Source organism: Phocoena phocoena, chromosome 2 (assembly GCF_963924675.1).
Source record: "Phocoena phocoena chromosome 2, mPhoPho1.1, whole genome shotgun sequence".
NCBI classification, from domain to species: domain Eukaryota; kingdom Metazoa; phylum Chordata; class Mammalia; order Artiodactyla; family Phocoenidae; genus Phocoena; species Phocoena phocoena.
The window spans coordinates 138,356,605-138,368,732 of NC_089220.1; the positions used below are offsets into that span (position 1 = coordinate 138,356,605).

Sequence of the window (12,128 nt, forward strand, 5' to 3'; positions counted from 1 at the left end):
ACTGTGCTTTTATTGGCTATTTTTAGTTATACCTGCTATATTTTGTGACCTAATTATCATCCAACAAAACTTTATTTTGATATCCCAAAGTTTCTTCTGCACCTACACAGAAATGTAAGAAGTACAATTTGTTGCTCGTTTTGAAATACTATTCGCTAAATGTTCAAAATTTTTTCTTAATTTTTAAATTGGATCTCAAACTCTTACTTTAGAATTTAAAAATATTTTATTCTGAAATTTATAAATTTATTTATAATATATATTTTCTTACATTTAAGAGTCAATCATTAGCTTTAAAAGGGGTGCTTAGAAGACTCACTTTCTCAACCCATCACTAAATCTAAAGATCCTGAAGAAGATGAAAGTGATATGTCAGAGAGTTGGCTGACTACTGATAGGAGGAATCTACTCCAAAGAAATTGGGAGGAACCGTGAACAAGAAGCAAAAATAGGATGAAAGCAATCTCTCCCTCAGCTTTATAGAAATTAATTATTTGCCTCATTGTGCCTTATGCAACAGAACATTTCTGAATGGTGTTATGGTGCCCAGAGCCAGTTCTAGGGGGAGGCTAGTGAGGTTCCCAGGATGCAGGATGTCAGGAGGCACTCGCTCTCAGGCTCCTGCAAGGGCAGGGAGGCAGTTTGGGCACCTCCTTTTACCCTGTGCCCTCAGCTCTCACTTGTCTCACCCCTGTTCCAGCCCTGATGGGGCCATTTGAGTTGTGGCATCATTTTAAAACCAGAGTTTAAAGAAAAAGGAATTAAATATTTCAAACGTAGACGTTATGAGCTCTTAAAAAGCCAGAAATGGTTTGTTACAGCTCTTCCAACTAGAAGTGAAAAAGCCACAGAAGCATCTGACAGAATAAGTCATCAAATTGCATTAATTGAAAGACTAAGAAAAGTCTTGTCCAGTGGACACTGTTGAATACCTACCAAATGAAAACTCAGTAAAAAAATAAAAATAAAAAATCACAGCACTGCCATTTCCCAGTGATACGACAACTTGTTGAATTAACAATTTACTTGTCAACATGAAGACTGAATTGATCTCTCGTTGGCAGAATTGTACATTTGTCTTATAAATGGACAAATGCACAGGGGTGCCTGTGTCAGCTGCTTTGTTTGTATTTGTTCAAGATCAGCACTAGCTAATCATCAAAGAAGATCTTTTATGTGAATGCTCGGCAACAGACGAGTGGTACTGAAATATTCAGTGTTGAAGAACTTTTTTGGAATCTTATGGTTTATCTTAAGGGTTATCAACCATGTTGACATTTGCACTGGTAAAGCAAAAGCAGTGGTGGGTTAAACTGCTTAGGTCTTAGCACCCAAGCAGTGGCAAACAGTAGTATCATTGTATACTTTGGTATCATGCGCTCCCAGTTAAAAGAAAAGCCAGTTTCACTTTAGGATGTCCTTGATGAAGCAGTAAGAATTATTAATTTTATTAAATCTCAACACCTAAACACGTCTTTTTTAACATGATATTTTAATATCCTGTGATGAAATGAAAATTATGCATAAAGCATAAAAGCAAACGGCATGTCTGATGTATGAAAATGGTTGTCTAGAGAAAAAGCATTTGTACAATTGAGTTGTAAACTAAAAGTTGTAGCCACTTTTTTCAGAGAATATTATTTTTACGTGGAACAACAATTGCCAAACTATAGTTATTCAAACGTGTTTATTTGGCAGACATTTTCTCAAAAATGAACAAAGTGAGCCTGTCATTTCAAGGAAAACAACTGACAGTGTTTGTGGCCAATGACGAAATTCAAGCTTTCAAACGAAAATTCAGATTTTGGAAAACTTGTGTCTGACATCATGACTTTGGCAGCTTCCCAATAAAAGCTTTTTGGTGGTGATGTTAACAAATATGATTTTATTTTTTACGCTGTATAACAAAATGTGTCAACATTTGGAGTATGTGCATACTCAGTAAACCAGTATTTTCCAAATATCACAGATGGGTAGACGATCCACCCAAAGCACAAGGTACACAAATAGATTTTCCTGCGACAGGGTATGAAAAGTTCTTCGACCTCCTTTCAGATAGCAAATTACAACTAACTTTTTCAAAACTACCTCTCGTTGAGTTTTGGTGTAATATCAAAGAAAAATATCCAATTATATGAAAGAGCTATTCAAATACTCCTATTTTCTTTCTTTCCTTTCTCCCCCAGCCTTATTGAGGTATGACTGACAGATAAAAATTGTATACATTTAGGTTGTACAACATGATATTTTGATACAGGTGTTACATCGTGAAATGATTATCACAACCAAGCTAATTAGCACATCCATTAACTCACACAGCTATCTTTTGTGTGTGTGGTAAGATTTACTCTCTTAGCAAGTTTCAACTATACAATACATGAATACTCCTCTCTTTTACAACTAGATAGTCCCATGAAATATTTTTGTGTTAGAAAATATACTAATTTGTCATAAAAAATATGTTAACATGTAATGGGTCTACTGTTGTTGTTTTTTTAATAACAGAGTGTGGATTTCTTTGTTGTTCGTTTTTATCAATTTATTTATTTATTTTTGGTTCAGTTGGGTCTTCGTTGCTGCGCGCAGGCTCTCTCCAGTTGCGGCAAGCAGGGGCTACTCTTCGTTGCGGTGTGTGGGCTTCTCATTGCGGTGGCTTCTCTTGTTGCGGAGCACGGGCTCTAGGCACATGGGCTTCAGGAGTTGTGGCACGTGGGCTCAGTAGTTGTGGTTCACCGGCTCTAGAGCACAGGCTTAACAGTTGTGGCACACGGGCTTAGTTGCTCCGCGGCATGTGGGATCTTCCCGGACCAGGGCTCGAACCCATGTCCCCTGCATTGGCAGGCAGATTCTTAACCACTGCGCCACCAGGGAAGTCCTCTACTGTTATTTTTTAAATGAATTAATAAATAATTTTTAAATTCTCAGCTTTAATTTCTAATCTGGTAAAATCAATTGATGTAACACATAAACAAAACCTCGTTAAGAGTCCTCAATTTTTAACAGTCCTGAGAACTGCTGGTTTAAACCCAATCAGGATTCACCCTCTGGGATCCAAGGGCTGTCCATCCTTCCCAGAGGCACATGGCTGCCTTGATGTGAAGGGGGCCTGAAAACCCTCGAGGTTCCCTGAGGAAGGAGGAGTGAATGTGGGTAAGTGACCACTTGGTCTGCTACAGTGGCTGCAGAGTGAATGATGACCTGTACCAGGGACTCCTGAGACACCTCTGGCCAGCAGGGCTGCATTAAGGCCAGTACACGCTGTGGCAGACGGTTGGAGTGAGAGACAGGGGACCTTTCTCCTGTAGAACAAGAAGGCTTTGTGAGGCACGAGGCATCTGCTCTGCAGTGCTGCATGACCTCTTCTGTGAATGGGCAACCCCCTGGCTGTGGAGGCCCTTCTCTATGGAGTGTAACTATGTATTTTGACTTTCCATACAACACCCCCTCAATCCCATCTTTTCACCATATTTGCAAAGTGAAAAGCCACAGCCAACAATTTAGTTCTCCTGCCTAAACATACAATCCTATCACTTACCCATTCAAAATTCTGAAAAATCCAGTGTGTACAGAATAAAGCCCAAATTTTTACCATGCACTTAAAAGATTTCCACATTGTGGCCCCAGACCATCTTTCCAGACTTTCAGAATAAGTTTAACCTAGTGGTTAAGAGCATGCACTTAGGAGCCAGGCTGTCAGGGTTCAAGACCCAGGCCTACCAACCACTTACCAACTGAGTGCCCTGAGAGTGCTATGCCGGTGAATGTTTAACAACTGGCTCTCGGGGTGGGCTTGACACCCTGATTTGTGGCATTTGCCAGTTTCCATGGTGTTAATACTTCCACTATGGCCAGTTTCAAACTACCAATATGACATCACTAAATTTAGAGTTGGGAAGACATGCTTATAATTTGCTCTCAAGAGCCAGTGCAAGCCGGCTCCAGCACCCCTCTGGACCTTGTGTAAGTTACCTTCTCACTCTGAGACAGCTTCCCCATCTGTACAATGGGGATAATGAGTGCCCGGCTATGGCGTTGTTGTAAGCATCAAATTGGATGGGGTAATGGTTCTCAATCATTAGCATGCATCAGAACCATCTAGAGGGCTTGTTAAAACACAGATTGCTGGGTCCCGCTCCCAGAGTTTTTGATTCCATGAGTCTGAGTGGGGCTCAAGAATTTTCATTTCTAACAAATTCCCAGGTGATAACATTTTGAGAGCTACTAGTTTGGTGCCTATAAAAGACTGAACCCAGTCCTAGCACAGAGATGCCCAAACACAGAATTAGCTCTCCTTTGTCTGATGCAACCCCACGCATCCCCCATCATAGCCACACCAAGCCTCCCATCTTTCCCTGAACCCACAGTACACTTTCCAATCTCTGTACATTTGCTTTCTCCTTTTCCCTGCACCTAAATGTCATTCTCTCTGCACCACTAACCTTTCCCATTGAAATCTTAATTCAGCTTAAATACCCCCTCCCTGCTAAAACCTTCCCTGAATCTTCTACTTAGAAATAATTGTTCCTAACCTGTCCTCTCTCAAATTTGCAGTTGCTCTTGTTCTTCTCATCAAAGTTTGCCTCAAACTGGAATGACTGCCTCAATACCATCTCTCTTACTCAAGTGTAAGTACCTGGTGTGCAAAATACTGTCACATCCATCCCTGTCACCCTAGCCCAGCACCTCATATATAGAAGGAAACTCCAATCGCCTCTCAGTGGACAAGCCTCTTGCTAGCAAAGGAAGGTGTCCTGTTCAGGGATATATGACCCATCCCCAAATTACAGGCTTCCTCATGTTCAGCAGAGTTTTGCTAAGGGAGCTCCCAGGCACCCTCTAGGGTTGAATGAATGATACATACATAGAAAATGTAGCAAACAAATAAAAATATTCTTAAGTCAAGGGAAAACAAGAAGTTCTGTAAGAAAAGAAAATATATGACAGTATTCTACATGGCTGAGCTGTGAAGCACATTTCCACTCTCATAGTAATGCTTTTACTGATTTGTCCAAAATTATGATTTAACTCTACCAGGAGGATGATGGGGACAGAAAGTGTACACATTTTGGGAGATGGTGGTGAAAGAGAGCTAAATCTTCATTTCCAACACAATGAGAAGTCAATATATAATGCCTGGAACCTAAAAACAAGAAGTATTACTATGTTCATATTACTTAAGGATATAGAGATGAATTCCAAATGAAAAAGATAAAAGAATTGAAGTGGTTGCCTCCAGGGAACAGAAAACAAAGAGAGGCAGGGTCTGATTTGAGAGGTAGAGTAATAAGCCTTAAAGTATAATTGACTCTTTAAGCTGTATTCACACACAGACACACACATACATCTGTGAAAAAACAAAAACTAAATGTTTTTTAAAGTGACAAAGAGGAACCTATGACACAGCTATAATAAGCAAAACGGTGTGGCACTGTCATAAAGATAGACATATAGACTAATGGAATGGAATAGAGACCCCAGAAATAAGCCCTTGAATATATGGTCAAATGATTTTCAACAAGAGTGCCATGCAGTGGAGGCCATTCAATGAAAACAGGACAGTCGCTTCAACAAATGGTACTAGGAAAGCTGGACATCCACAAGCAAAAGAATGAATTTTGGACAGTTTGTAACTGGCTTTGAACAGAAGGATAACGGCACCTAGGACCCAGCTTGGGGAATGTCTACATTTAATGGCTTGTGAGAAAAGAATGAGTCTACAAATAAGACTGAGGAGGAGTGAGCAGAGAGGTAGAAGGAAGTCAGGAGAGAGCAGGGAGGGGGGACCTGAAGAAGGGAGTGGTCAGCTGTGCCTCCTGCTGTTGGCAGGTCAGGAGGTCAGTCAAACAGAGAAAAAATCCAACAGATTTGGTTACATGGGAGTTCAAAGGTAACATCAGCCAAAGCTGTTTCAGTAGACTGATGGAGGTGAAAGCCAGTGGTTGAAAATACAAAAGAGAGAAGGGATCACCAATGGGAGGTCCTGAGAAGATAGAGGGGTTGGGGGATGCATGGGGTCTCCAAGGTGAGCTGGAGGACAGGCCTCAGAGAGGGGGAAGGAGGTTCCACTATGGCAACAGGAAGGTTGGGGGAAGGATGAGTGAGGACACTGCTGGGTTTGGAAGTTGCAGAATCTTAATCTACAGCTTCAATTTTCTCTATAAAATACAGGATGGGTGCAGGAGTGTAGGGGGCTGGCAAAAGAGTTACTGAAATGATAGGTTGAGTAAGAGAGAAGGAGAGGGTGAAGACTAGAAGAAAGGCGAGATCCCACTGAGGATGTAGCAGGATGGGGGCCAAAGGTGGCCGGAAGGAGAAGCCATCATAGTAGGAAAGCAGGATGCTTGGATTGGGGGTTTGTGGGGATAACAAGCCCAAGATGAGAATCAGGGCTGAGTCGTGAGGTGAGACAGGAGAAGCCTAAAGAATAAGCCTAAAGCCCCTAGACCAACCAGCTCTCCTGAGTCACTGCCCTGCTCTGCCACTAATCACCAATCTGCGGTATGATGGCAGCATGCAAAGGACTGAAAACACAGAGCCAAACAAAGCCTATGCCCTTTGCAGCCTGTTCCCCAGCCTGAGGGAGTATGTTTTGCACCCAAAAGGTGATCTTAGGGTGGACACTGGAAGAGCATCAGTTACAGCTGAAATAGAAATTTAAAGAAAATGGGGTGAGGGACTTCCCTGGTGGTCCAGTGGTAAAGAATCCGCCTTCCAATGCAGAGGACACGGGTTCGATCCCTGGTCAGGGAACTAAGATCCCACATGCTGCGGGGCAACTAGGCCGGTGCACCACAACTACAGAGCCCACACGCCCTGGAGCCCACACACCACAACTAGAGAGAAGCCCTCGAGCCACAACGAAAGATCCCACACATCGCAACTAAGACCCAACACAGCCAAAAATAAATAAAATACTTTTTTATAAAAGAAAGTGGGGGGGCTTCCCTGGTGGCGCAGTGGTTGGGAGTCCGCCTGCCGATGCAGGGGACAAGGGTTCGTGCCCGGGTCCGGGAGGGTCCCGCATGCCGCGGAGCGGCTGGGCCCGTGAGCCATGGCCGCTGAGCCTGCGCGTCTGGAGCCTGTGCTCCGCAGCGGGAGAGGCCACAACAGTGAGGGGCCCGCGTACTGCAAAAAAAAAAAAGAAAGTGGGGTGATACCCCTATAATTTTAATCAAAACAAAATAGACTGTGTCATATTTCATCCAGGGAGGCATGTCGACTAAGGCTGGCTCCAGACCCCCCAACTCTGCCTCACCTCGTCTCAATAGTGTTGTCATTTTAGATACAGCAGCTGCTCTCACACTTAGCAGTGTGTTGGAATCACCTGGGGAACTTTACAGATACTGTAACCCCCGATCCCACCTCCAGAGATCCTGGCTGAATTGCTCTGGGATAGAGCCTGGGCTTCAGGAGCTTTCAAAGTTCTCCAGGTGATACTCGTGTACAACCAGGGCTGAGAACCACTGCTTCTGACCAATTTCAGAGCTAAAGCATCTGTGCCCCAGCGCCCAGGCTACCTCCACTTCCAGGGCAACAGCCAGTTGCTGGAGTTTCTGGACCATTCTATGGAACAGCAAACAGGCTCCCCTCTCCTTACAGAACTGCAGGGCTCTAGCCCAGACCAGAAAGAAAACCATGTAAAGCTGAGCTTGATTAATGCCTCCAGGGCCTGGATGCCCTGTCTATTGAGCTGGGTTTGCACATTTTGAGCAATCAGGCTGGACAACGTGCCCAGAAGCACTGATCAGGTGGAGGAGGGGGGGGAAGAAAGGCCAAATGGCTTCAGGTCTGGTGTGAAATTGGGCAAGAGGGACAGTCAACCCTACTAGAAGAAGCGACCCAGACAGCAAACAAACAGGGCAGGGTGGACCGAGACCAAGTTATGTGGACAGCTCAGCAGTCACAGAATCCACCAGACCCAACAGAGCTGCCTTCTCTCAGCACCTCCAGAGACCAAAACTTTCCACTAGGGACAGAGCACTTGGAGACAGCGTGACATAGCCATCCCAAGACAAAGCCAGAAAGTTCACAAGTGTAGGGAACGTGACATGCAGTCTTAACCTCAAGAAGGAATTCACGCTCAGACTCTAACCAGCACGGGGGTATAGCTAGGCCTCGTGGGGGTCTTTGCAGGACAAAGAGAGGCTCCCTGTATCCCCAAACTGCAGCATCCACAGTGGCACCCAGGACCACCAGATTCACCCACTCTTCCCACAAGGCTCTGTCGGACCCATCTGCACACAAGGGGCTGCACTGGCCTGTTTGCTTGTTCAAACAAACCTTGTTCACTGAGGCACCTCAGAGCCCAGCAGAAGAGCCAGTCGTTATGTGTCTAAGGAACACATGAATGAAAAGGAGAGGATGTATCCATCGTTCTTAAGCAAAGAATCAATAGCTCTTAGTTGGGGAAGTTTTCTTCTGGGGGCTTACTCTAGACCTGCTAAATCAGGCCCTTTGAAGGTGGAGCCCTGGCACTGGGTGATTATCATTTCTATTCCTGATTAGGAACCAATGCCCTATGACCCAAGGGTCTCATACTTTAGCCAGTACAAGAATCACCAAAGGTGCTCGGTAAAAATGCAGATTTGAACCACAAACCATTTGGGAAAAGAAATCTAAAAAGTAATATCATCAAGTAGCTTCAAAAACACATGATCCGTCCATGGATGAATGGGTAAACAACCTACAAGCTGATTTTCAACAAAAGGGCCAAAGTAATTCAACAGGGATAAACTAGTCTTTTCAACAAATGGTGCTGAAAAATCTGAATATCTGTAAGAAAAAAAGTTAATCTTAGCTGTTACCTCACATCACACAAAAAATAACTCAAGATGTATCACAGACCTAAACATAAAAGTTAAAACTATAAAACTTCTGGAAGAAAACAGGAGAATATCTTTCTGACCTTGGTAGGCAAAGATTTCTTAGGTGGGACGCAAAAAACACTAACTATACAGGGAAAAAACTGGAAATCTGAACTTAATCAAAATTAAAGGCTTCCACTCTTTGAAATTCACTGTCAAAGAAATGAAAAGGAAAGCCATAGACTGGGAGAAAATATTTGCAATATTTATATTCAACAAAGGACTTGTAAAGTTCAGTGAGAACTCTTCACTAAGAAATTAAACAACACCTCCTACACACACAATGGGCAAAAGATTTGCACACGCATTTCAGAAAAATATACAAATGACCAATAAGCACACCAAAAAATGCTTATTTAGGGAGATGCAAATTGAAACCACAGTGAAGTACCTCTATACATTCATTTAAATAACTAAAATTTAAAAGACTGATGTACTAAAATTGGAATGATACAGAGATTAGCACAGCCCCTATGAAAGGATGGCATGCAAATTTGGGAAGCGTTCCATATTTTTTGACCATAACATTTGTGAAATAACATTTGAAGAATTATGTTGGTTTTTAACACAAAATTTAAGAAAATAAAAATGAAAGATTTCAAGTCTACAACTTTACACTTCACTAAATATCTACACTTTACACTAAATATCATTCATATTTAGATATTTCTATAGTTAAAACTACTAGTATTTTCAATCTTCCGGTAATATTAAAGTATCACCTTTGTACATCACTTATCATGAACTTTTAAACTTTTTTTTTTTTGGATAAAAAGAAGCATTTTTTTAACAAGTAAGTGTTTTTTGGAATTTATGTGTGTACTACATATATCCAGTATATTTATTATATATAGTACATATATATTTATTAAATATAACCTATAACTAACTCTAGCATAAATATGTATATTTATTATAGATTATATATAATATATAGATCATAACTTTTTAATTAAAGTTGAATTATATATTTTTATTTATTACATATACATATATAATAAATAAAAGACTGACAAAATCAAGTGTTGGTGGGAACGTGAAGTAACTGGAACTCTTGTACATTGTTCATGGGAATCCAAAATAGTACAACCACTTTGGGAAAGAACTTGATAGTTTCCTATTAAGTTAAACATATAGTATAACCCAACAATTCCACCCCTTGATATTTACCCAAGAGAAATAAAATACATGTATACACACATACACACACACACACAGAAACTTGTTCATAACAGCTTTATTCATAATACTCTGAATCTAGAAACAATTCAAATATTCATCAATAGGCAAAATGAATAAACAAATTGTGGAATATCCATACAGTGAAATACTACTAGAAATAAGAAAAATGAACTATGAACACAAATATCATGGAGGAATATTAAAATCAAGCTGAACAAAAGAAATCAGACACAAAAAATTGCGTACTACATGCATTAATTTCCTAAAGCTGCTGTGAAAAATTACCACAACCTTGGTGGCTTAAAACAACAGAAATTTATTCTCTCAGAGTTCTGAATGCCAGAAGACTGAAATCGAGATGTCAGCATGGCTGCACTCCCTTCGGAGGCTCTGGGAGAGATTCCATTCCTTGCCTCTTCCAGCTTCTGGTGGTTGCCAGTATTCCTTGGCTTATGGCCACATCACTCTAATCTTTGCCTCCGTCTTCACACTGATTTCCCCCAGTGTGTGTGTGGTATTCAATCTCCCTCTACTTCTCTCTTATAAAAACATTTGTGATGGCACTTAGGACCCACCCAGATAATCCAGAAATATTTCCTCATCTCAAAATCATTAACTTAATCCCATGTGCAGAGACACTTTTTCCAAATAAGGTAACATTTACAGGTTCCAAGGATTAGGACACATCTTTGGGACTACCATTCAACCTACCACATCACAAGTTTCCATTTATATGAAATTCTGGAACAAATCTCTAGAAACAAATAGAAGTGGTCACCTGGAGCCAAGTGGGGTAGTTGATTGACTGCAAAGGAGCAAAAGAGAACTTTCTGGTGTGAAATAAATGCTCTATATCATGATGGAAATGATGGTTACATGACTGTGTAAATTTACCAAAACTCATCAAACTTTATTACAATGGGTACATTTTGTTATGCATAAATTATGCTTCATTAACATTAATTTTTTTTGATGTGGACCATTTTTAAAGTCTTCACTGAATTTATTACAATACTGCTTCTGTTTTGTGTTTTGGTTTTTTGGCCACGAGGCATGTGGGATCTTAGCTCCCTGACCAGGGATCGAACCCACACTCCCTGCACTGGAAGGCAAAGTCTTAACCACTAGACAGCCAGGGAAGTCCCAACAGTAATTTTAAAAGAAAGCAAAAAAGTGAAGATTTGGGGGGCCAACCTTGGAAAGTCAGATTTGGCAAGTCTGGGGTGAATTCTAAACAAACAGCCTAAGTACCTGGAAGGCAGGTGGTCCTGGAACGTCCCTGGAGAAGCAGCACTCTGGAAGATGGGGAAAGGACCCACCACATCCTGCTGCCTTCCCCTTGGCTTCTCAGATACCTGAGAGCCAGGTGCTGAGCCCCTGAGGTGGGGTCCTGTCCACAGAGAGATCAGGCTGTTGGGAGAGACAGCCGTAACTAACTCGAGCACAAGGCACCTATGACAAGAACTGACAGATATAGAATCATAGAAGAAGGTATATTTTGACCCTAGATTATGGTAGAACTCTCTAGATGGGGTAGCATTTGAGCTGGGCCCTGACAATGGGGCAGGGTTTTTACATGCAGAAATATCAATGCCAGTTTCCTCTTGCTCAGAACCCCTTAGTGTGTCCTGAATCTTCTTGGCCCCTTCCCACTTCGAGTCAAGCTTACTCAGGGTGGCCTCTCCAGGCATTCTATTCTGCCTCCTGTCTTTTGCCCACGCTATGCCATGTGCCAGTCATGCCAGTGCCTTCTCTAGATTCGTCACCAACAAAGCCCCAACGACAAGACATGACCTTCAATAAGGCCCCTGTTGTAGACAAGCTGCCTGGTTGTCCCTTCTCTTGACTCCTCCACCCCAGGTTCCAATCCACAGCTCCAGCCAGGCATTCATGTTCCCAGGGTTCTACTTCTTTGACTTGAATCATTGGTCCCTTCCTGCATCTTCTCTAGCTCTGGTTCCTCATGAAGCCTTTACCTGCCTCCAGGTGAGCCCTATCTTACATAGCGCAGGGGTGCTATGGATGGTTAGGCCTTCTATGACCTGGCTCTTGATCCCCACCTCCACTCCCCATTCCTGGTTC

General features: G+C 42.1%; 1 pseudogene; it reads left to right on the top strand.

The window, feature by feature from the left end:
• Positions 1–9,280: 9,280 nt before the first annotated feature.
• On the top strand, positions 9,281–9,380 carry LOC136119510 (U6 spliceosomal RNA; annotated as a pseudogene).
• The last annotated feature ends 2,748 nt before the right edge of the window (positions 9,381–12,128 follow it).